The following is a 25446-nucleotide window of genomic DNA, read 5'->3' as shown; positions in this document are numbered from 1 at the left end:
TGATAAACCTGAAGGAAGCAGGTGGTGTATATATATGTATTCTAGAATTAGCACGTACGAGTGCGACTGCAAATTCCTCTGCCAAGCACGCAATAGGTTTTTCCTTGCGTAATGCAAGAGCTTCAAAAGGCTTCGAAGGGTGAGATTCTCCACCAAGGCTGCCAATAACTCGCCATATTCTCGTCATCGTTGAGAACACATTCAAACTAGCGCAGAATGAGGCCCATTGCGACCTGTACAGCTTGTTCGTGTGCCGTCTAATAGCAGAATTCAGCCTATTGAAGGTCGTCTTCAGTTGCCTGTCGTCCTTCTTCCGTACAAGTTGGCGCTCCGCCCTTCTTTTGGCTGCGCAAAGGTTCCTGAGTTTAAAATCCGGTGCCGGAAAATGATCAGGTACCTTGACCGCCATAGTGGCTGCAAGCTTACTAGAAATCATTTTGTCAACAACATCACCAGAAACACGTTCTAGGTGCTCTCTGTACTTGTCCCAGTTAACCACACTGCTAATATTAGGACCATGCATACGAAAGTCGGCATCAAACACAAAAATCGGATAGTGATCACTTCCCATGTGGTCAGCGCTGTTGACCACCTTACGCGGATGTCAGGTGAATGCAGTGTTAGGTCTATAGCTGTCGCTGAGGCTGGAGGCCGGAATAAAGTGGGGCTTCCATCATTGGCAACACACAGGTCCAAACTGTCAATAACGTCTACGAGTTTGCGTCCACGGGAATCCGTGTTCCTGTCACCCCATACGGTATGATAGGCATTGAAATCACCGCAGATGATTCTAGGAGCTGGGCAGCTGTCGCAGAGCTGCTGTAGAAACAAATCCACTGCCACCTTCTTCCGCAGGGACACGTACGTACCAGGGTGCAATAGAAAGGGTTCGAGAGCCGAGCTGTATTCTCACAGCCAATTCTCAATGTCATCCGTACAAAGATCGGCAACGGTTAGAGAAACATGTTGAATTTCTCTTCTTATGTAAAGCGCGGCACTTCCTGCGGGAAATGACTTTATGCTGCAGTTTTTATGGGCGACATATACAGTCAAACATCTCCCGCTTGGCAGGCCAGCTTCTGACAGGCCCAATACTGGAACACAAGTTTCTCTCAAGAATAGTTTTAGTTCAGCTAACCGACTTAAAGCCCCAGCGCAGTTCCACTGCAATATACACGGCACTTTTCGGCGCATATGACGTCCACGAGGCTTAACCCCATCCATATTAGATCGCGAGGAAGTTGGCTGCGAAGGTGGTAATTAGGGATTCAAAAGAAAGCACCAGCTGTAGGAAGTTCTTCAGGTTATCAGGCGCCATCGCTGGAACATGTGAACGCAGGGCCCCAAACAAAACATGAAGAAGGTCAGACATACCTTCATTTTTGAGCTCCTTATTTTGCGCAGCGCACTCACTTACAACATCGACAAAAGATGCCGACGGGGACACACTCTTGGCCGCAGTAGCTGGTTTTTTTGTCACTCGTGCATATGAGGGTCCCCCTTGCAGTCGAGTCCGGCTGTGATCCGGTCGCTCAGGAACATGGACACTTTTTGCTGGAAGTCGAACAACCGACTCGCGCGCACTGGACCTTGGCGTCTTGCTGGACTCATGTCCCTTAGGGACATTGTTGGGTAACACAACATCAGATTCCAACACTGGAAAGTCGTCTAAACCTGGGAAAGGCGTCTCAGTCGGTTGGGTTTTCTTTTCTTTAGTACATCTTTCTTTAGTACATCTTTAGTACATCTTTATTTTCAGAAGACAACTGGATGGTCTCTTGGGCTAAAAGCTACACAAAAGCTTGACGAGGCCCAAGAGACCATTACAAGGCAGCAGCGTAAAGAATAGAAACATAAGAGATGAATTGTACACCAGTAATGAACTGAAACCAAAATAAAACAACTGAAAAGCACATACGCGGAAACAACAAACAAAAATTAATGGATCACAACTGCACAAAACAGGAATGTAATTGTTTTTTGTTCAAGCCCACTGTGTGTCTATATAAAGGACCAGCAATAAAGGATATTCGACGCTGCAGAGCGCTCACACGGAAGGGGCAGCCTCCGAAACTCGCTGGATGATCACCACCACAATTGGCGGAAGGAAAATCGGCCTTGCAGGTTTTAAAGTCGTGGTCGCCTCCGCACCGCTTACAGCGTCGATCCTTTGTGCAAACTCTGGCTACGTTCCCAAACCGTTGGTATCTAAAACACCGTGGAGGAGCTTCAGTGAAATCTGCAACTGCGTGTTTTGTGAATCCGAGATCAATTTTTTGGGGCGCTCTGAGTTGGTAGCGAATGTCAACACGATAGAGTAGGTAGGTTTTGCAGCGCAATCTTTTCCTGGAGACTCCACACGACGCACAAGTCGTTTCACGTGCAGAACACGTTATGGTGTCAGATAATCAAGTATGTTGCGTTCTGAATACCACTTTGGTACACCCTTAATAACACAGGTGTTCTTCATGTAGGAATGGGGAAACCGCACGTTAACTTTGATACCAAAGATCTGAGAGCTCTGCAGGAACCTGTTCTTCCGTCGAGACATCCAGCTGAAAAGCCCCGTGCATGGTGAACCGACTACGAATCGGAGCTGACCAGCAGTGATTGAATGGCCGCGAAAAGTAAGATGGGATTCTTCTCTCTTAAATCAACCCCTTTCTCTGTGGGCTCAACCACTACCGGGATCCCGACCGTTCGTTGCTTGCGATGACTCACCAACTTGAAGCCTTCGTTGTCCACGTCAGCCATATCGGCCACTGACTCGTCTCCGTTCACGATCGTTGACTCATCGTCACTAAGCGATAAGGTCTCGCTGGACGCGTGATCGTCTCCATGTTCTGGTCGCTCCACAGCCTGGGAAGCCATGGCCGCCTCTTCCGAGCCAGCCTCCTTTGAATGGCGTGGTCCCTTTAGGCTCGCCGGCGCCGGAGCAGCCGTACTCTCCCCATAGGGACAGTACCGCCTTGAAGATGCTGCCATCCTCGAATATTCAAATGAAACTAGGGAAATTAGCAAAATTAGGTAAAGAAACAGAGCTGAGGCGACAGTAGATCGAACGTCTTCGCGGCGAATAACATTCGCCCCTAGCCGAGGGGGAAGGGCACACGTGCACGCCAAAGTGCATTGTGTGCAAGGGCGCCCACAACACCGGCACCAGGAACTGCAAGCATCGCTTCGTAGACCGCCACCCCAGACACAACCGGCAACAAAAGAAGCAAAATGAAGAAAGCGACCAGCCGTCCGGTCACAAGTCGCGTTCCAGAGACAAGGCCGGCAACCGATCGTCGAGCCACCGTCGGGGCAGCAATTCCCGCGACAGATCCACTACCTTCCCATCGCTGTCGTCGAGCCTGGGTGGCCAGGTGGCCAATTCGAGGCAGGGAAGTAATGGAGGAGTGCGAGCAGGAGCAGGAGTGAAGGATTTTCAAAGAAGCATATGTGTTGACCGGATACGGCCTCCCAAAACTATACGGCTCGCGAGAAGGAGCTCCTAGCTAAAATACAGTCCAGAGACGAAACCATTGCGCAAATGCAGAGAGAGATGGCCGAAATGAAAAGGCTGTTTAAATCGCTACAGCCACCCGCAACAGCCATGCCCCACGCATCTCGCACGTCCCCTTCTTCCGCGCTTAGGACTATACCCTCCACTAGTTATGCGATGGAGGCGGATAGCTGCATTAACCTCAAAAGGCCGGCTCCTTCCGACGAGGGCTCCGGATTGAAACGCGCTGCGGAAGCGTCCCGAAAGTACAACCCGCAACCGACAATCAAACCTAGGCCTACATACAAGATAAGAGCCGAATGAACGCCCTCGAGAACAAATTTAGCGGTCTCGAGGAAAAAGCTAACAATCTTACGAGGGAAGTAACCCAGCTGGGTACAAACATCGCTATATTTTTCAATCAAATGGTGGAGCGCCTCGCGACCTTGCAGGCAAGCCGTAACGTAATGCCGCCAGTCACGACCTTGCCCGCAATCACCCCTCCCATATCCCACCACGGCCCCTCGCTACAAATGGAGGCATGGCGATGGAACTGCAGGGGGTTCAGTAACCAACGAGGAAACCTGCAGTTTCACATCCAAAACCTAGGTAGGCAACCGGACGTGATAGCCCTACAAGAAGCTAGCGGCCCGGCGAAATTACCAGGCTATGAAGCATTCATTCCCCCCTCGAACGCAGTGAGGACGGCGACGATCCCGTTCGCCGCTACTTTTGTGCAGCTCAACATTACGGCAATACAACACATTATAGACAGTTCTAAATAACAATGCACGTTACTATAAATTGTGCCGGGGAAAACGGGAGGCGCAAATATCTTTATTCTGAACTAATTCAGTTACCCGAAAGACAGAGGAGGAGGAGGAGAAAAAACTTTATTTATATTTGATATTAAAATGTGTTATTAGCGGTCGCGGGCTGTCTTCTTCATCTTCCGATGAGTTATGGCAGTCCGTCTTAATAGAGGTGGAGCCCCTGGTCCAGGGCTCCACTGAGGTATGCCGCCAGGTAGGCTCTCCGCATCAATCCGCGCTGGACGGCCGGGTCCTCGCTGGAGAGCATCCCCTCCCACTGTTCCGCACTCGGGTTTTTGTTTACTGCAGCTAGATTCTTGTTTTTTCTGACACACCCACGTTATGTGCACTAACGTGGGTTTTTCTCCACACCACGGACATTTGCTGCTGTAGGATTGCTCGAGAGCACACAAACCGAGCCTCCAATCAAACATACCTCAACAACCCAGCAGCAGACCCGGTACCCCTGAGCTACTCAGACATTCTAAACTATCACAGGGGAACGCGACTCAAATATCCGCCACCCCATAACAGCCTACACCAACAAGATGCGGTAGGCTGGAGGCTGCTGCAAACGGGGACTTTCCCCAATCTAAATGCCTTAAGTAAAATCTACCCCACGCAATACCCGAAAAACAGAGGGTCAGGAATTCCCGACTTACAGCTTAAAACCACGCACTTGGCCACCAGGGCATAGCTCCTGGTGGTAGGCGATTTAACGCCCAATATTCAGCTTGGGGTTATCCCAAAAACAACCCCAAGGGCACCAAGCCGTGGCAAAGAATCCACAACCTGGACCTCACAATTCCTAACAATTCCCAAGAAAACTCGAGGGTCGGAAATAGCGTTAGCATAGATACTTCACCGGATCTCACACTCACTAAAAACATTCGCGATGCCCGCTGGTGCATCACGAAACACACGCTGGGAAGCGAGCAGTACATACTAGCCACGACATTTGGCACGAAATTGCACAAACTGCACCCAGTGCGGACTCGCATTACCGACTGTTGTTGTGTTGTGTTGGGTTTATTCGCGCATAAGCATCTAAGGCTATCATGCGCCAAGCTCAAGGTATAAGGAATTTTTTTCTGCAGATTTTTAAAGATAAAAAATTATGGCGGTGAAGAAAGCTTGAAAAGGTATTTTCTGCTACCTAGTATTGAGAACAAAAACAAGATTTATAAATGGCTGACATTAAAGTTACAAAGGAGGTAGGGTAACCTTATCAGCCGTCATTGGTTGGGCAAGGACTGGAGTCCCCCAACTAATCAAAACAAAAGCAACCTCAGCCCTTTTTTCCGGAATGAAAAAGTGGTTGAGGTGTACTAAAATACACAGGCCAGTCAATAAAAAAAATTTAGAGCCTCTTGAGAAGTCCGGTTTCTTTAAGAAAGCTAAAAACACATGATATATCAATAATTGCATCATCTCATAAAGGCAGTGCAGGATGGAAAGGAATGCATTTGGTAAAGAATTTAATGAAGTAATTTTTCCTTAGTTTTTCTAGTTTCACGCAAGAAAATAAAATGTGGTTAATCGTAACTTCGTCTCCGCAATCTTCGCATACAGGTTGCTCTTGTTTTGTCAGTGGTAAATCTTGTGTGAGAGATGCGTGTGTCCTATACGAAGACGGCAGATAATCACTTCCTTAAAACGTTCCTGGTGGGTGCAGGACTTCCATTCACTTATAACTGGTTTGACATTGTGTAGATTGTTTTTTACTTCGTTGGTCCATGCGGACTGCCATTTCTGCCGTATGTTACGATGTATTAAGTTAATGCAATCTTTTAACGCAATATTTTCTTTCTTTATTTGCTTGTCACGCGCTTGTGCAGCGGATAAGTCTGCACTCTCGTTGCCTTTAATTCCGGTATGGCTTGGTACTCAACAGAGTTTTAGGTTTTGTCCTTTAGCTGTGGCTATTACTATGTTGTGAATGATATCACCAAGTGCAGGAGTGACTGCATTTCTAGAGTAGAAAGATGTAAGTAAACTTAGCGAGTCGGCGTAAATAACAGTGTTTTTGAGGTTCTTCTTAACTATTTGTTTAATGGCTACATAGAGGGCATAACATTCGGCAGTGAAGATTGATGCGCACTGTGGAAGCCTTAATATCTGATTGCAATTTCCTTGTACCACTGAACTTCCAACGTAAGCATCTGTTTTTGAGCCATCTGTGTAAAAAGCTCTGAAGGTACTGTATTTTTCCTCGAGTGCAAGAAATTCTTGCAGAATATGTTTCTGTGGGGTTTGTTTTTACAGAACTGCGTAAGAGTAAAATCGAAAATTGTAGTAAAACGATACCATGGAGGCAGCGGATCGCGTATTCGAACAACGTCAGGTAATGTGTCCAGTAGGCCGAGGTTTTGGCACATCTCTTAAAAACGCAAGAGCAGTGTCCTGGAAGTCTGTGGTTTGTTGTTAGTGTTCTAGTTCGGCACTTTTTTGCTATTTGGTGACAGATATGTTTAGACAGTGAACGAATTTTTAGGATGTATGAACACGTTAGCATCGTTCTTGTGTCTGTAAGTGATGCTTCGTTAGTTTCTACAGACTGTCTGTGGGCGACGACCTATATGCACCAGTGGAAAGACGCAAACCTAAATTATGCACTGGACCCAGTCGTTAAAGATACGATCGCCTTGCTGACAAATAAACAATACATCCGTAATCTAAGGTAGAATGAACAACAGACCGATAAATTTGTAAAAGGCACGTCCTATCAGAACCCCAGTGTTTCCGGGAAAGTACTTTAAATATGTGCAAGAGCTGGGGGGCATTCTTTTTTAGAGCATTAATATGTGGTTGGAATGTCAGCTTTTTGTCAAAAATAATGCCCAGAAATTTTGTTTCATTTTTTACAGGCAGTTCGATTTTGTTTACATGTAAGCTGGGGTTGGATTGTAGACCTCGTTTTAGCGAAAACAGCACGCCCACTGTTTTCTGTGTGGAGAACTGGAATCCATTTCTGTCTGCTTATGTCTCTAGTTTGTATGTCTCTAGTTTGTTTATTGTTAACTGTGTTAGTCTCTCGCATGTTACTATATTGGATGATGTACAAGCTATTTGAAGGTCGTCGTCATAGAATGAGTACATCATGGACTTTGGGATTATTTTCCTTATGGAAGTCATCTCTACAATAAACAGTGTTGTGCCTAAAATACACCCCTGAGGAACCCCGTTCTCTTGACCGAAGTTCCTGCAAAGGGTTGATCCCAGGCGTAATTGAAATGAGCGATCGGAAAGAAAGTCATTTAGGCATTTCAATATCCTGCCGCGGATACCTAGGTCCGCTAGGTCGCGGAGGATACCAAACCTCCAGGTTGTATCATACGCCTTCTGCATATGAAAGAAAACGGCAAGAAAATGCTGTTTGTGTATAAAAGATTCTCTTATTGTGTTTTCGAGCCGAACTAAATGGTCTGTCGTTGAGCATCCCTTTTTATGACCGCATTGATAAACATCAATAAGTTCGCGGGATTCAAGGACAAATGTTAATCTTACAATAAGAACACTTTCAAAAGATTTTGCGAGACAGCTTGTGAGGGCTATCGGCCTATAGCTACTTGGGGAAGTTAGTGGTTTCCCAGGTTTCAGGAGTGGCACTATGACGGCTTTCTTCCACTCCTTAGATATTTTCCTGCTGTGAATATTTTGTTTAAAAAATTCAAGAGTGCCTCTATGGCAGGCTGGGAAAGATGGGAAAGCATTTCGTAGTGTATCTGGTTGTGTCCTGGAGCAGTTTTTTTTTGCCGGCATACAGTACCTTATTTATTTCTTGGAGGGTAATTAGACAATTGTATTTTCATTTACCCCTCCACTAGTTGGGAGCCTGTGTTTTTCGGCCGTGCTTTTATATTTCAAAAAAATGACTGGCTATAGTGTGATGAACTCGAAACTGCAACAAAGTGCTCCCCCACTATGTCTGCCTGTTCTCCTATATTTATTTGTGTACCGGGTGTTGTCAAAAAAGGAACTGTGAAGGGTGAGTAGCTACCATTTAATTTTCGAACTTGCTCCCACATTTTCTTCGATGGGGCCGAACTATTTATAGAAGACACTTGAGCTCTCCAGGATGTTTTTTCGGCATTGCGCCGAATATGCCGTGCTTGTGCTCTGCCTTTGTGAAATGAATAAGGTTCTCGTGTCTTGGGTATCTGCGAAAGACTCCCCACGCTTTATTTTGCCGTTTTTTTGCTTCCTTGTTTTTTCGTGTGTACCACACTTTGTGGCTCTGACGGATAACTGCTGATGATTTTCGGATTGATAAGTGTGCAGCAGTAAGGATGCGTGATGCGAATGCGTCATTTATTTCGTCTATGCCGAGATTTTCTAAAGCAATAATCTCTAAACTGGCCTGTTCTCTAAACAATTCCCAGTTAGCTAAATGTAACTTAAAACGGCGTCGTTTTGTCGGGATGACTGTTGGTGAGGATGACAGGCTTATTATGACAGGAAGTTGATCGCTCCCATACAGGTTGTCAAGAACATCCCATTTAAATTCGGTAAAAACACTAGGTGAACAAAAAGATAAATCTAGGCAGCTCATTTTCCCACTGCTTCAAGAAAAGTAAGTCTGTTTTCCTGTGTTCAGGAGGCAGACATTGTTGCAGAGGATAAAATCTTCTAAAATCCGGCCTCTGACATCCGTTTGTTCGCTTCCCCAATAAGTGGAGTCAGCATTAAAATCCCCAACAAAAAGTTATGGTTACGGAAGTTGTATTACAAGACTTTCTAAATCTTGAAATGTGACGGTTAGGTGAGGTTCAATGTATAGGAACATATTGTAATTGTCCTAAAATCGAGGACAGTGATAGCAACTGCCTCATATGAGGTTTTTATGTCAATTTTTCGAGTAGCAACACCACCCTGGACAACTATAGCAGCGCCTCCAGAGAGCCTGTTTGAGGTCTCTCGGTCACATCGAAAGACTTGATACTTTTTAAGAATGTTTTTTTTTCTGTGGCCCTGGGTTAGTCTCCTAAAGACACAGTGCTACCGGGGAGAATGAATTTAAAATATCTGTTACGTCAGCGTAGTTGTTCAAATGTCCACGACAGTGCCAGTGAACTAGAAAAGCCATGATTGTAGAGTAGTTAAGGATAAGTTTTAGAAGCTAGGTTTGTCGGTCTTTTGGACCTGTTATAGGGACTTTACCCCTTTTTATGCGTTGCATATTGCAATCACTCAGTTCAGCCCTTTGGCGCTGCCGGGCAGCCACCATTCACCTTTAGCGCAACCACGTGACGTGACGTCACGACAGCCGGAGGAAAAGCTGGGCCCCAACTCGCGCGGTCGCGCGCGGCCGCAGCCACCACCTGACTCCCGCTCCTCCCGCTAGGGACACTGCGCCGGCGCGTGACGTCACGGAGGAAAAGCTGGGCCCCAACTCGCGCGGTCGCGCGCGGCCGCAGCCACCACCTGACTCCCGCTCCTCCCGCTAGGGGCGCTGCGCCGACGCGTGACGTCACGGAGGAAAAGCTGGGCCCCAACTGGCGCGGTCGCTCGCGGCCGCAGCCACCACCTGACTCCCGTTCTCGCGCTAGGGGCGCTGCGCTATGATTGACGTCACGGCATATGTAGAAAAGAGCTGAGCTTTTTCGCCGGGACAGTCTTATACCCCTGTCATCGGGCACTTGTAAGGCCTTAGAAATTAAGGTCCTTTGCCCCAAAGGAGCGTGACGCGCATCTACACGGCCAAGCGTCGAGATCTTTGCGATAAAGTTCCGTAGCAATAAAGGTGGCCGTCAGCGGCCTTAAAGTTGCTTAAAGGAGCAACCCAGACGGCAGCGCCAGCTAGCGAGCTCAAAGAATAAAAAATTGACGCAATTTTTAGTTTTGAAACCGTAAAAAAGATCTAATTTATCTTATTATATGGTTAATTTTGCGTTACAGTGCACTTAACCGTAGAGGAGGCTATGACTAAAGACATCCACACTGCTAAGAAAGGACTTGAACGCTTTTCAGCAGCCGCATCGACACACACGTGTTTGCGCATCTCGCTTTCCTGTTTTTTCTTCGTTTGCTCTTTGTTGAGTGCGTGTTTTGAGTTTGCTTGTGTGCACAAAGACACAAGCAACAAAGCACGCTTCTCGAACACAACGAGGAGCCGAACGGAAAAGTGCGCCTACCGTGGTCGGACCGAGAACGATGAAAAAAAAAAGAAACTTTGTTTCAAAATATCCGTTTCACACCGTCAGAACGCTCGTTTATTATCGTGATAGCTACTTTTTCCAACATAAACGAATGCACTCTTAGCTGAAGTGCTACCGTCTGCTTTAATTTCATAATGTTACTAGCGCCGCTTCACACACAGCGGTGACTTTTGGCATTCACGGAGGCCGCGTTCTAGTTCCTTTGGATTTGCCGTGTAGCAGCGTCGCTGCTCCTTTTCGGTTTTCCTCCTTTAGTGCAATAAGACAACTTTACGGCAAAGGCCGAGAAGTCCCGTGTGACAGGGGTATTACAGCCAGATGCCGCCCACGGGTAAAGCAGTTCGACAGAGCGCAAAGCGAAAGCTTCAGCGAGCCACGGAGACAGAAGAAGAACGGGAAGAACAACTCGCTAAACGGCCGCGCAATATGCAACGCATTCTTGGCTTAACCAAGCTAAGCCTGGCCATTTTTTTGCGCTCAAGAGAACGTTGCCGCCGCTGCAGCGGGCCGAGAGATGAGTTGTGTCCATCACCTCAGGAGAGGTGCTGGAGGAACGCGGCGTCGCCGCGGGTGTTTGCGTTTCAGACCTCCCCCGACGGGGGGAAGTCGTGCGGGATGCCGACCCATGGACCGGCGCTCCCTCCTTTCGGGGTGACAGAGCAGCCTTCGCTGTCCCCGCCAGGGGCATGGAGGGCCCTGCCCTCGGCTCGGTAGAAGCCGCCTCGGCAGGTGCCAGAGTGCTGTGTGGTGCTACGCCCCTGCGCACCACATCAGCGAAGCTGGACTTCGCTGTGAAGGAGAATTAGTTGGTGAGGGCAAATCGCCTTCTCGCTTCTTTAAATTAAATGTTTTCTTTGGTTTTCATGGTGATTATTTCCTTTTCCTTCTTCGAGGACGGACACGCCTTGAAGTATGCAGCATGGTCTCCTTCACAGTTTGCACAGCGTAGGGCTGCGTCAAGTTCCTCAGAAACGTGATCCTTCGAAGCACATTTTGCGCTAGTTTTGCGGCCGCGGCAGCTCTGTGAGCCGTGGCCAAACCTTTCACAATTGAAGCATCTTCGTGGGTTCGGAATATAGTGCCTGACATTTACTTTTGGGTACCCTACGTATATGGTTTCAGGTACTGTAATTGAGTTGAATGTTAGAACCAAGTGTTTTATCTTTCTTTGTTGCCTTTCCGGATTTTGATTCTGTATACATTTGTGACATTTTGGTCGGACAAGCCTTCCAGCATTTCTATCTCAGTTAGGTGTATGAAGACATTTTCAGAGATGACTCCACGGACAGTGTTAGGCGATCGATGAGCTGTAATGGAGACCGGGATGTCCCCTATAGAAGCAATGTTTGAGAGTTTCGAGCACTTGATGCACTGGTGCTGTTCAAGGAGAAGGTCGCCACTGGCTATTTTTGAGACCTTGTAGCCAAGGCCCAAGGTATCGGTTAAACATTTAGACACAAGGAATGGGGAAAATATTCTTGCTTGTTTTTCAACCCTTTGACTGTTGATTACATGGAGCTTAGTGAACACCGGTTTCTTTTTGCCAAAAAGTCTGCTGCTTCGGTCCGCCCTCTTTTAAAAGAGCGGTCTGGTTTTGAAAGAGGGGGAGCCATAAAAAAATGTAGTTATTCGGCCATGGTGCCAGCCGCCCACAACGACGGAGTCCAACAAGAGGACGGGAGAGAAACTTTAAAGCAAGTCCTGCCCACGCCAGCTGTACACCTCAACTATAACCAAATATGACGCAACTCAGGGTAGCTGGTCACACAAGATTAATCCTCGCAGCCAGGAAAAAAGGAAAGATCAAGAAGTGAGCAGGATATAGGAGAGATGAGAGAAAGAGATATGAAAGTGAAAGATGGAAGGGACGATAGGAAAAGGCGACTGCCAATTTTCCGCGGGCGGGTCAGGCCGGAGGTGCCGTATACAGGAAGCTGGGGCCAAAGTGGTGTGTTGCCTCCGCCGAGGGGCCTTAAAGGTTCGAACCCTCGGCATCGGCTCAACCACCAGGATCCCCTTTTCCGCGGACACGGCGATGCCACGCACGGCTAGGCGCGGGTGCTCGGGTCCGTGGTGATGAACTGTTCACCATCATCCCCTTTCGGGGATGTCCCTGCGGATGCTCGGGAACCCGTGGTGTCGCCACTCACCAACGCCTGCAAGCTGCAGACGCCCCCCTGCGGGGACATAACCGACTGGGATAGGTTTATACGATTACGACAGCAGACTGCCCCCTGTCAGATCAGCAACCTAACGGAGTGGATCGCTGCACTCAAAGACGACGTCAGGACCACCACGGTCGAGACGCCTACTGAGGAGCTGCATCAAACGACAGACTCTAAACTCCTCCACAAGTGGGAAGCGCACGCCAGCCTGCTAAATCGCGGGAAGAAACGGAGACACAACAGAAACTCACCCAAGCGTATGGCGCAACTCGAGCGCCAAATCGAAACATACACACTAGAACTGCAAGAAAAACAATGGGGCCACCTTTGTGGTAATATGAATGGGAAAATGGGATGCAAAAAGATGTGCCCCTTGCTCCGCCACCGGCTCGATCCAACACACACAAAGTCCACACAACGCGGCCAACTCACGAGACTAATTCACCAGTGTCAGGGTATAGACGCCGAGCTTTTCGTCGAACTGCAAAAACGCTACTTGAACATGTCGCATACAGACCCCCTAACCGCATACGAGGGCCTCCCCAATGAGACCCTGGACGTAGACATAGTAGATGCCGAGGTCTGGTTTGTTCTAGGTCAGCTCGGTACCACCTCCGGGGCGGGACAGGATAGAGTGTCGAACAAGACACTCGGAAACCTAGACCACAAGTCTGTCGCGGCTCTGACAGACCTAATGAACACCTACTGGATGGAAGGCGAGATCCCACAGGAATGGAGGCATGCGTAGGCGACCTTCATCCCCAAATCGGAAAACTCTTGATCGAGAATCTGCGGACCATCTCACTCACGTCTTGCATTGGAAAACTCATGGAGCATGTCATCCTCAACCAACTGCAAAATTACGCGGAAGACCGCGACCTACTTCCTCCCACAATGATTGGCTATGGGGCTATCTTGTCCATGCAGGACGTGATGCTCCAGCTTACAAAAGACATGCTGGACCTTCCATGCGGGACCGTGACAAAGGCAGTGCTCGGGCTAAACCTGAACAAGGCATTCGACAACGTCTCGCATGAGGCCATTCTCACGAACCTCTCTTAAATAGACCCGGGAGAACGGACATTTAATTACGTCCGATCATTCCTATCCGAGCGGACCGCACGGGAGCCATGCCTCTGGGTAGCTGGGGCACGCTATAAGGCTCGGTGCTCTCGCCTTTCCTCTTTAACCTTGCACTCATTACACTACCCCCAAACTCGCCGACTTGCAGGGGCTGCAGCACACCTTATACGCGCACAACATCACTCTGTGGTAAACCACTGGGAATGACGGCCAAATAGAGGATACCCTGCAGCAAGCGGTTAACATAACTGAAACTTACGCGTCGGGAACGGGCCTTGAATGTTCGCACTCGAAATCAGAACTGCTGGTTCTTAGGGCCAAGTCACGCGGTAGAAACGCAAACCTGACCGCGCTGACCCTTCTAAACCATACGCATATTGGGCGTGTACATATGGAACAATTGCAAAAACACTGAAATCATCAACAGACTGAGAGCCACGGACAATCAGACTGTGCGGCTAATCACACAGATCTCCAGCAAAAGACGAGGCATGAAAGAGAAACATCTGTGTCGATTTGTGCGGCTTTCGTGCTGTGCAGGGTCGGCTACTCCCTTCCTACATGCAACCGCAGCTCGTGGGAAGCAACAAGGTCGAAGCTACAACCCGGCAGGCCTACAAGGCGGCCTCTGGGCTCCCGCACAGTGCGTCCACGGTAAGGTTGCTGACCATGGGATTCACAACAAACTCTCGGAGTTGTGCGAGGCGCACCTCGTTTCTCAGCTCGGACGACTCACTCGTACGAGCACGGGAAGAACCATCCTATACAGACTAAAGATGTGCGAACAGCTCCCAGAGAGGTACGAGCAAATCGCAGTTACCCACGCACATCAGGAAAGCTCTTTTGATTAAACTCCTATCCGACGCCAACGCTATGCGGCGGCGTCGGATAATGGTTAGGGGAAGGATAAGGAAGAATGGATAGGATAGGGATAGGGGAAGAATAGGATAGGATAGGGGAAGAATGATACCTTCTAACCACGTTGGCCGATGGGGTACCACCATTCGCAGCTGGGCGAGCAGTCGGCCTGCGAGGGGGCAGCGGGGTTTACGGAGCTTCTCCCAAGCGAACACCCCTAAAGGATGCCGAGCGCCAGGCCGGGGGCCGCTTGTACCTATTTTTACCGGTGGGTGTACGGCGGTGGGTTTCGAACCAACCACCTCCCGGCGCCCAACCACCAACCAACCACCGACGGGCGCCCAATGAACTAGGCCATGGCTATGGTGTCCGACGCACCCGAAGGCCGACGCACAGCGAGGGCTCGAGCCCTCACACCATGTACGGCCGAAACGACAATGTGGCGTACGTGGACACAGAGGAATACCGACAAACCCAAAGAAAAGTGCACTTGTCGCGGTGAACGGGAACGGCACCCCGTTGGCGGCAGCGTCGATAGAAACCACCTCCTCAGAGACGGCGGAGGAAGCGGCAATAGCCTTAGCTATAGCAAACACGCGTGCTGGTATTGTCACGAAGTGGTCACTGCAATCCGAGGAGCAGAACGACAGCGAAGATGGCGTCTAAACAAAACTTTATTTGGGGCTGACTTCCACCCACAATGGACTGAATCACTCGGCGGTGGCGTAGCAACAAACGCGCTGGGCGGTCCTCGAACAGAATTCCCGCCGCTGTCGGCCGTCCTCAATTTAAACCTGAAAGCGAACATTCCAGATAAAGTGTGCAAAAGTAACAAGAACATTCTGGATTAACGTATATTCAGCTTTGCCTGGCTGCGATCAATCGAGGTAAATCAAGTCTAGTCTTGCGTCGCAAAAAAAAACGATAAAGCGGCGAGGCGGCAGATTTGGAGAAAAGACAAACACTACAAAGATTCGTGGCATTACTCCCCTCGCAAAGAAACATCGACCAGATGCATTAAAAGAAATAATGTGTCTGGCAACAAATAAAACGGATCTTGTGAAAATAGAGTGTGGAAATGCAGCGTCCTTTAGCGCGCATAATAGGGCTTGAGACGGACGACATGGAAAACTTCTGGTCTTACGCGGCGTCTCTGGGATGCAGTCATTGCGTTAGGGATGACTTCATAATCCAGTTCACCTAGCCGACGAAGAACCTTGTACGGGCCGAAATAGCGGCGCAAAAGCTTTTCACTGAATCCACGGCGGCGAATGGGGGTTCATACCAAGACGTGATCTCCTGACTTGTATTCCGCGTTGCGCCTTCGTAGGTTGTAGCGTCTGGCGTCGTTCCGCTGCTGATCTTTGATCCGTTATCGGGCAAGCCTTCGAGCTTCTTCTGCGCGTTGAAGGTAGGCGGTGACGTCGACGTTCTCTTCTTCTGTAACGTTGGGCAGCATGGCGTCTAGCGTGGTCGTGGCCTCCTTGTCATGGACGAGCCTAAAAGGCGTCATCTGGGTGGTCTCCTGCACTGCGGTGTTGTAGGCGAAGACGACGTAAGGCAGGATGACATCCCAGGTTTTGTGTTCGTCATCGACATACGTTGCGAGCATATCGGCGATGATGGTAATTTTCAGGCGTTCGGTCAGTCACTTGGTCTGCGGATGGTATGCAGTTGTCCTCTGGTGGATGGTTTGGCTGTAACGCAGGATGCCTTGCGTAAGTTCCACCGTGAATGCAGTTCCTTTGTCCATGATGAGCACATCAGGAGCGCCATGTCGCAGAAAAATGCACTCCACGAATAATTTGGCGACTTCTGTTGCTGTTCCGTTCGGTAGTGGTTTCGCCTCGGCGTAGCGGGTCGCTATGAAGATCCACTTATTTCCACACGTTGACTTTGGAAAAGGGACAAGCAAGGCCATGCCGATCAGCTGAAAGCGCCTTGAGGGAGGTTAAATGGGGTTCAAAAATCTTGCTCGTCGTGTGGGAGGGGTCTTTCGTCGCTTATAATCTCGGCAGGTTTTCACATATTGTGCGACATCAGCATACAGTCGGGGCCAGTAATACTTGTCTTGAATGCGGCGGAGGGTGCGAGTTGACCCGAGATGTCCAGCTGCCGGCTCGTCGTGTGAAGCGTATAGAACTTCTTCGCGGAGACAAGCTGGTAAAACAAGGAGGTAGGCTGTTTTGTTCGCTGCGAAGTTCTTCACAAGGACGTCATTCTGTACACAGAAGGAAGACAGTCCTCGGTTGAATGAGGCGGGGGGTTGAAGAAACCTTGCCTTCCAGGTGCTCGATGAGGCGTTTTAAAGCGAAAGCTTTATTGGCCGCAAACTCGCGATTTCGCCGTGGCGGTATTCCATCGAGGCACGTGACGTCACAACGCGAGCCTCGCCGCGGAACGTTACTGTGGATGTATGGATGGATGGATACGGCCGAACCCTTTAAATCGCGTGGTGGCTGAAGCCACCTAACCATGACATTGATAACAATGACAAGGCTGAACACAGATGTGCAGCCTTGCTTTCGGCACGTGTCTGAGCGCAAGAGTCTGATGTGATTTGGAGGGCTGATTTTAGCGTGTCTTTAAAGCAACTGCAATTTATCAACACGCGCTGATGTCGCCCAAGAAGAGTTAATTTACACGCAAACTTGAAACTAATCGGTAGATGATCACTGTTTGTTGCACAGTCAACAGGCGCCCAAGACATAAAAAAGACTCCTGGGGAGGAAAAAGTTAAATCCAAGGCAGAGCGGCATTGACTCCGAACAAACGTAGGTAATCCGGAATTGTTGCAGATAAAGTTGTTGTCAGAAGCCCAATCAAAAAGTTTAAAATTAAAGCTGTCTGTTTTAAACCCCCACGTCACATGGTGCGAATTGAAGTCTCCAAGTAATAGAACCTGATATCGGCTACTAGACATGAGTGAGTCAAGGGGCCGAGTGTCACGCACACCAGACGGGAAATATGCATTAGCTCCCGTAAAGGGCTGCTGACCTGGGACACTTAGGTCAACCGCAAGGATTTCGCATTCATTGTTGACATATTGGAAAGAAATGCATGCCCTGTGGCAAAACATTGTAGAGATGAGCACGAACATCCCTCCCCTCTTGATGACCGGTCAAGCCGGAACGGACGGTAATCCTTGAGATGATAATTGAAATTTGTAGTTAGCCATGTTTCCTGTAAAGCAACTAAATCTGGTAGAAGCTGATTGCATAGGCAATTTAAATCTGTTGAAGCTGAGAATATAGATCGACAATTCCACTGGAGTACACTTAGGAACCCTATCTTGGCGGGAGTGCCGCAGCCGCGACTGCCTTTTCTAGAACGCTGGTCTTAGCATTTTGACTTGCGTTACTTTTCTTTGACTTTGACTGGGGGCAAGATGGACCTGCAATATTCAGAGGAGACCCACTTCGTTTCTGGGCGCGGAGATCAGGCTCCATATCCATACAGTCCATAGAGGATGCGTCAATAACACTGTTCGAAGAAGAGGCCTGAGAGGTCTTTTGTTGCTGACATTGTTCTTGGCCCTGTGGAGCGGAATAGATTACTACAGAAGGAGGAGTAGCTTCCGAAGCCAAAGAAGGCAAGAGCGGAGCGGTGGACACCTGCAGAAGATTGGTCATCTGAGCAGTTATGACCTGCGTAATGCACGTGGATACGGTTTCCAAATGCGATCCATTGCATTTGCCACAGCCTTCTCAACTGCCGCTGAAATTGCCTGGGACCAAATAGAATCCATTATGGGTGGGCATTTGGCGGCCACACTAGAGTAACCTGCGGCAAAAGCCTCTCTCCTCGTGCATCTGCGCTTGTCTATAAGCTCAAGCACCTCAACTTCTTGTGATCGTGCAGGACAGTCAGGCGAATCCGCAGGGTGAGCACCACTACACAAACAACATTTCTCTTGCTGTTCAGGACATTTCTGTCTGCAGTGACGTTCCCCATAGGCACAGCAGCGTAAGGCCAATTTACAGGCTTTGCCGCTTTGGCCAAATCGCCAGCAGTTTTGACACTGAAGGGGTCGAGAGTTAAAGGCATCTACTCGAAAAACCTTAATCTCTGACGGGCAAAATATTCCTGCAAACGTGGCAATGACGGACTCCGTAGGAATTTTTACTCCGTCAACCATCCTGCTGCATCTATGGACAGCTATCACGCGCGCAGGCGAGAGGCTCTCAAGCGTTTCCACAGGGCTCAATCGATAGTCGAACCCTCGGACCAAGCCCTTGGAACATGCCAGATGAGGCGGAATGAATGCGCTCACCGGGTGGTTGGCGAAGGTCGTACACTTTAGCATGTCTTCAATACAGTCTTTATCCGATTACCTGCACAAAATACCACCCCTGCCGAACTGCCGGACATCGGTAATGCGCATGAAGTTCTTGGATGTCCCTTTGATCGTGGTTCTTCCTTCTCTACACTGGTTCCCTCAGAGCTCTGGGTCCCGACAAAAAAGATAGCGCGCTCTCGCCGCGCCTTCTGGCATGACGTCGCACCGCGCCGCTCGCCGCCGACGCCGCCGTGTGGTAGGACGTGACACCGCGTTTCTCGTCGTTATGCTCGCCTCCGCTCGCTTCGACAGCTGCGTCGCATGCGTGATAAGATGTCGCAGGATTGAAATGGAGAGCTGGCGTGCGCCGCAACCACAGTTGAGGCGAGAGTATGGAAGGCGACAATTCTGATAAGCTGGGGGCGGCCTGGAATCGACAGCGGAACGAGATGAAGAGGAAACGAATGGCCCAGAAAACAGACGAACAGTGCGCCGAATGACTGGATAAACGCCGCCGTGAATATGCCGCCGCGAGACAGGCGCGTTTAACGTCCGGTGCCTCGACCGCTAGTAAAAGCGACAGCAGACGCAGGAGAGACCTGAATCCTGTGTCACTGAAGACAGCCCGTGTTGAACGATGGAATGAGACCAAAAGACTTCAGCGGCGGGCTCAAGAAACCGAAAAACAAGGTGCCGTTAGCCTAGAGAATAGGCGCAAGAGTGAGGCGACCCCTTCAATCCTTAGATAGCCTCGGTGCTGAAATCAAACATGCACCTACAGGTCATACCGGAAGTTTATGCTTGTGCTTGATACGTTGTGGAATATGTGAACAAGCCCAACCGGGGAGTTTCACACTTGCTTTCGCTACATATTTCCTGGCATAGCCGAGCTAAGCCATGCCATTTTTTAGGTCGGGGTCCGAGGGTGTCTGCTGAGCAAAAGAGCTGAGGCTGATGGGTCCCAGGAAGGCGTCCTGATCGTCATCCGGTGGCGCTGTATGTAAAGGGGCTCGTGAGAGGCAATCGGCGTCAGAGTGCTTGCGTCCGGACTTGTAAACGACGGTGAGTCCAACCCCTGGAGAGGCAGACTCCTTCGAGCGAGGCGGCCAGAGGAGTCCTTCAAATTGGCAAGCCAGCACAGCACGTGGTGATCCCTGACCACCTTGCAAGGTCGTTCGTACAGGTAGGGGCGGAATTTCGACGTAGTCCAGATGATGGCAAGGCACTCCTTCTCAATTGTCGAATGGTTAGCCTCGGCCTTGGAAAGGAAACGGCTAGCGTATGCCATGACTGTCTCCAGCCCGTCGCTTTTTTGAACGAGGACGGCGCCTAGGCCCAGGCAGCTTTCGTCAGTATGAACTTCAGTATCGGCGTTTTCATCAAAATTAACGAGGATCGGTGGGGACGGTAAACGATGCTGAAGTTCTTTGAAGGCTTCTGCTTGCGGCGCTTCCCATTTAAATGGAACGTTTGCCTTCGTCAGCTCAGTCAGGGGCTCGGCGATGCGCGAAAAGTTTCTTCACAAATCATAGGTAATATGCGCACAGTCCGAGGAATCTGCGCACTGCTTTTTTATCGGCCGGCGGTGGAAACTGCTCGATGCAGCTGTTTTCTGCGGTTCCGGGCGTACTCCGTCCTTGCTAACGATGTGGCCTAGAAACAGCAGCTCTTCGCAGGCAAAGTGGCACTTCTCTGCTTTCAAGGTTAGGCCAGACGACCTGATGGCGTCTAGTACTGTTCGAAGTCTTTTGAGGTGCTCTTCAAAGTTCGAGGCGAAGACAACGTCGTCATCTAAACATTCCAGACAAATTTTCCAATTCACACCTTCCAGCACTGTGTCCATTACTCGCTGAAACGCTGCTGGTGCGGAACACAGACTAAATGGCATCACCTTGAACTCGAAGAGCCCATCCGGAGTGATAATGGTGTCTTCTCGCGACCTCTTTCGTCGACCTCAATTGGCCAGTAGCCGCTCTTGAGGTCCATCGATGAGAAATATCTGGCGTTGCAGTGCCGGTTTAGTGTGTCATGGATGCGTGGGAGGGGGTAGACGTCCTCCTTTCTTATGTTTTTCAAGAGGCGGTAATCAACGCAGAATCGAAATGCGCCGTCTTTCTCACTAGAACAACCGGTGCCGCCCATGGGCTGTTTGAAGGCTGGATGACGTCGTCGCGAAGCATTTTTTCGACTTGGTCCCGGATGGCTTATCGTTCTCGGCGTGCCAAGTGCCTGTTGCGCTTCTTCCAGTACCACGTCCATGAGAGTGGCTCCTTGCGGCTGTGGGTAGGATGGCAGTAATCTGCATAGCTCCTAGCGGGCGATTTCACGGATCACTTCCCGCAAGTTGTCGCTGGTGGTGGTCGACGTGTCCGGACCCATTGCACGGACAGAGGAAGGGCGGTTGTACCGCCGCGCCCAGACGTCGAGGGTCTTCTCGATCGTGCAGGCTTCTTGCATTAATTCGTCGACTGTTTTTGGCGGCTGGCGGATGAAGATGCCAAAGAATTGTTCTTTTACGCCGCGCATTAAAAACTGAACTTTCTTTCCCGCGGTCATCTCGGGGTCGGCGCGGCGAAATAGGCGCTTCACCTCTTCGACGTAACCACGGACGGCCTCATTCGGGAGTTGGGTCTTGGACTCGAGGAGCCGTTCGGCTCTTTCTTTCGTCACGACACTGGTGAATACCTTCAATATGTCTCTCTTGAATAGCTCCCATGTCGTTAGGGACGACTCGTGGTTTTTGTACTACGTGCGTGTGGAGCCTTCCAGTAAGAAAAATACGTGTCCGAGTTTTGCCGCATCATCCCACTTGTTTAATGATGCCACGAGCTCAAATTGGTCCAGCCATTACTCGGGGTTTTCGCCTAAGGATCCATTGAAAGTTGGCGGCACCCGCGGCTGCTGTTGTATGATCGGTGTCGACATTCTCGGCGAGGTTGCGGTGCATGTAGCGACGTCCTATCGCTGTCTGGTACGGTCCGACAGGGTCCCAAACTCAGGCTCCTCTCCCTGGAGACGTCGGCTGGCTCGCTGAGCTGCTGGCTCGTCCTACGGTGCTAAGCGCAGGGGGCTGATACCACGACTTCAAGGGGGCGTCCGTAACATGGAAGGCTACAAAGCACCTCCACCAGATGTCACGAAGTGCTGACTGCAATCCGAGGAGCAGAACGGCAGCGAAGATAACGTCTAAGAAAACTTTATTTGGGGCTGACTTGCACCCACAATGGACTGAATCACTCGGCGGCGGCGTAGCAACAAACGTGCTCGGCGGTCGTCGAACAGAATACCCGCAGCTGTCGGCCGTTCTCAATTTAAAGCTGATAGCGAACTTTCCAGATAAAGCTTGCAATGTTACTAGAACATTCAGGAACAACGTAGAATCAGCTCTGTCTGGTTTCGATGAATCGAGATAAATCTTGTCGCGTCTTGCATCGCAAACAAAGCGATCAAGCGGCTTAGCGGCAGATTTGAAGAATGAACAAACACTGCAAAGATTCGCGGCAATATTATATTCAGCGACTCCGAAACAGCCATTCGCTACTTCGCGAGGGGCCGTATTACACCTAGCTCACTCCGCATCCTTCTAAACACCCTCTTCCGATTAGAGAAGTTGGATTGATCTGGGTGCTGGCCCACTCGTCTAATCCAGGGAACGAGGCGGCTAACGCTCAAGCCCATGGTTTCGTCGACCGCGGAGTGAGCAAGGGACGGGTTTCACGAGGGGCGGGTTGATCTGATTTGATGACATCAGCCATCCCTTTAGGTGGTGTATACGATAAGGCAACTGTAGCATGACTGCGCACCCTAAATGCGCAGACACTCTCGGCGCACGGTCCCCCGCCTATGTAATCAAATGCTTGAATAAAGCAATCGTTCTTCTTGTTCCGGCCATCATGCTGTTGCGTCGTCCTTGATAGTTACATGGTGTCATTGGTAGCCGCCACAGACCGAAGCCCAGCAGTCACGGCGCGGAATGGACCTACTGAAGGTGCCGGAGCCTTTGCGTCTGCCGGGCAACCTATCGGAAAATTGGCAGCGCTTCAAGCGAAGGTTCGAGCTGTATATGCAAGCAACCGTAGTAGAGAAGGCCCCGAAAAGTGATGCTTCAAAAGCTACACTCTTGCTGAGCTTTGGAGGAGACGAAGCGCTCGACATCTTCAACAATTTCCAGTACAGCCCCGGTGAAAGCAAGGAAATCTACGAAACTGTAGTGCAGAAGTTCGACGCTTATTTCTCCGAGTTTAGCAACGAAATTCATGAAAGATATGTATTTGTACAAGGACTCAGATGGAGAAGGAACCTTTTGAGAAATTTGTGCGCTACTTAAAGAGACAGGCAACACAGTGCAATTTTGGGGATCAGCACGATTCACTGATTAGAGACTGCATTGTGTTTGGCACAAATAACTCAAAGCTTCGTGAAAGAATTCTCGCCGAGAAAGACCTAACGCTACTAAAAGCTGAAGAATTGTGGACGGCTGCAGAATCGGCGGCACTAAGGAGCCAAGTTTGGAATAAGTCGGAAGACTGCTCTGACAGTGTTTCAAGTCACACAGTGTCAACGAAAAAACAGCAGCAACCCGGTAAAAAGCTCTGTCGCGATAATAAAGAGTACTGCTGCAGGAAATGCAACCGTAAATATAGGCCTAAACAGTGTCCAGCGTTCGTTAAGATATGTCTTTTTTGCCGCAAGTTCAACCACTTCGCAAGTTGTTGCCGGAAGTCGACCGCCGTCAGTGAAGTCGGTAAAGTCGACGAGAATGACTTTGAAATTCTTGAAATAACCTCCCAAAATGGTCACAGGAAGGACTGGACGGTTAAAACACGTGTAAGTGGCCGTGAAGTTACGTTCAAGGTGTACACAGGTTCGCAGGCAAACTTGCTACCGTTTTCAATATACCGTAAGCTTGAAACCAAAGAATCATTGCAACGTACCTGCTTAGTGCTGCGAGCATACAACGGGGGTGTAATTCCAAGCTACGGAACAACGTCACAGAAAGTGTCCGTTGGAGCCTCCGAGATTACCATCTAATTTTTCGTCGTAAAGAGTGGGCGTCAAGCCATCCTAGGACTCGATGCCAGTGAGGCGCTCGGGTTAGTTCAATGCTCGGTGGACACTGTTAATGCCTTCCCGGAGTATGAACTGTTGAATGATTTTCGGCACGTCTTCCAAGGGTTGAGCTGCTTGAAGATTCCGTACAGCACGGTCCTGGAACCACGCCTCGGTTCCAGTCGTCAAGCCGGCCCGTAGGGTTCCACTAGCACTGTAGGAACCTCTGGAGAAAGAACTCCAGCGGATGACACGTGCGGGAGTCGTCAGAGAAAGAAAAAAGATGGTGCTCTAAGGGTTTGCATGAACCCCAGAAGAGTAAACACGTGCATCAAGAGGCAACACTTCCCCTTACCAAGGCACGATGACTTGGAAGCCCAACTCAGGAGCTACCTATTTTAGCTGCCTGGATGCAAACGCCGGATTACATCAGGTGCCCCTGGACGAGAAAACGTCCGAGATCTGTGCGTTCGCGTCACCTTTCGGCAGATACCTCTTCTTAAGGCTACCCTTTGGTATCTCGTCCGCACCTGAGGTATTTCAGCAGGAGGTTTGTCAGATATTTGATGGTCTACCAGGCGTGCTTATTTATGTGGACGATATCCTGGTCTGGGGCTCAACGAAGGAAGAGCACGATAAGCGCCTGGTAGCTGTGCTGAAAGCTGCTGAAACAGCTACGTTAACGTTTAATCCTCAGAAGACCAAGTTCGGCGTAAGAGAGCTACGCTTTCTGGGTGATATCATAGGCGAGAAAGGCATATCGCCAAACCCAGGGCTCGTTAAAATTTTGGTTCAAATGCAGGTGCCACATGCAAGGCCCATGTACAGGTGCTCACAAAAGTTTTCGGAACGCCGAAATCACGAAAATCATCAATTTGCTTGCTGGCTAGAAGTGCAGCCAGGCACTGAGGGGCATATTGTGCAGGTCGCGCTACTAACTACGAAACACACCCTTCTATTCATACCTGCATGCTTACGCTTCGCAGTAATTAGGCTTTGTTGCAATTTTCGTGCTCCGAAAACTTTTGTGGGCACCTGTACAGCTGTTATCATCGGACGCGCTTGGTACTTGGCGAAAATTCTGTTTTACTGGACAGTGGGGACTGTAGTGTTTTCGAGCCAATCAATGCGCACAGCGCAGAAAGGTCACATCGTGCAGCGCTGCGCATTCCAACGCATTTTCCCCCTCTTCGTGCATCTCCGTCGCGCCGTGATCGGCACAGCTCCGTTCTTCGTCGTGGGGCGTTCGCTGGGCCTCCGGTGGCTGTGGGGAAAGGCAAGCCAAGGGGAGGAAAGGCTGCAGTAACAGCAGAGCTTATCGAAAATCAAAGCTGCGTTGAGAAGCGCGCGCGCGCGCCGTCCGCCCCATTTCTACGCTGGCTAGCGAACAAAGGGCGGAGCCAAGCGCCCGGAGGGGGAAGGTGCCCCGCTCGCCCTCTCCGGCTTTCACTGATAGTCTGCGCAGTTCAGCTGGATCGCTGGCGCCTTTGCCGACAGAGGCGGCGCCTCCTTGCCTATCGTGTGTTTGTCGAGCTGTTGTCGAGTGGACTCGAAG

The 25446-nt window shown here is 49.9% G+C and overlaps 1 protein-coding gene and 1 pseudogene across 1 annotated transcript in view; one reads left to right on the top strand and one right to left on the bottom strand.

Annotated features, from left to right (window-relative positions):
- The window catches only part of LOC144102132 (crustacean hyperglycemic hormone-like), a 133957-nt gene that overhangs the window by 40835 nt on the left and 67676 nt on the right, over positions 1-25446 (bottom strand). The window lies entirely within an intron of this gene.
- LOC144101603 (uncharacterized) lies at positions 22816-24092 on the top strand (annotated as a pseudogene).

The sequence above is a fragment of the Amblyomma americanum genome, chromosome 8 (genome assembly GCF_052857255.1).
Source record: "Amblyomma americanum isolate KBUSLIRL-KWMA chromosome 8, ASM5285725v1, whole genome shotgun sequence".
Taxonomy (NCBI): Eukaryota; Metazoa; Arthropoda; class Arachnida; order Ixodida; family Ixodidae; genus Amblyomma; species Amblyomma americanum.
Note: the sequence above shows the minus strand (reverse complement) of the source record. Positions and strands in the feature narration are given on the sequence as shown.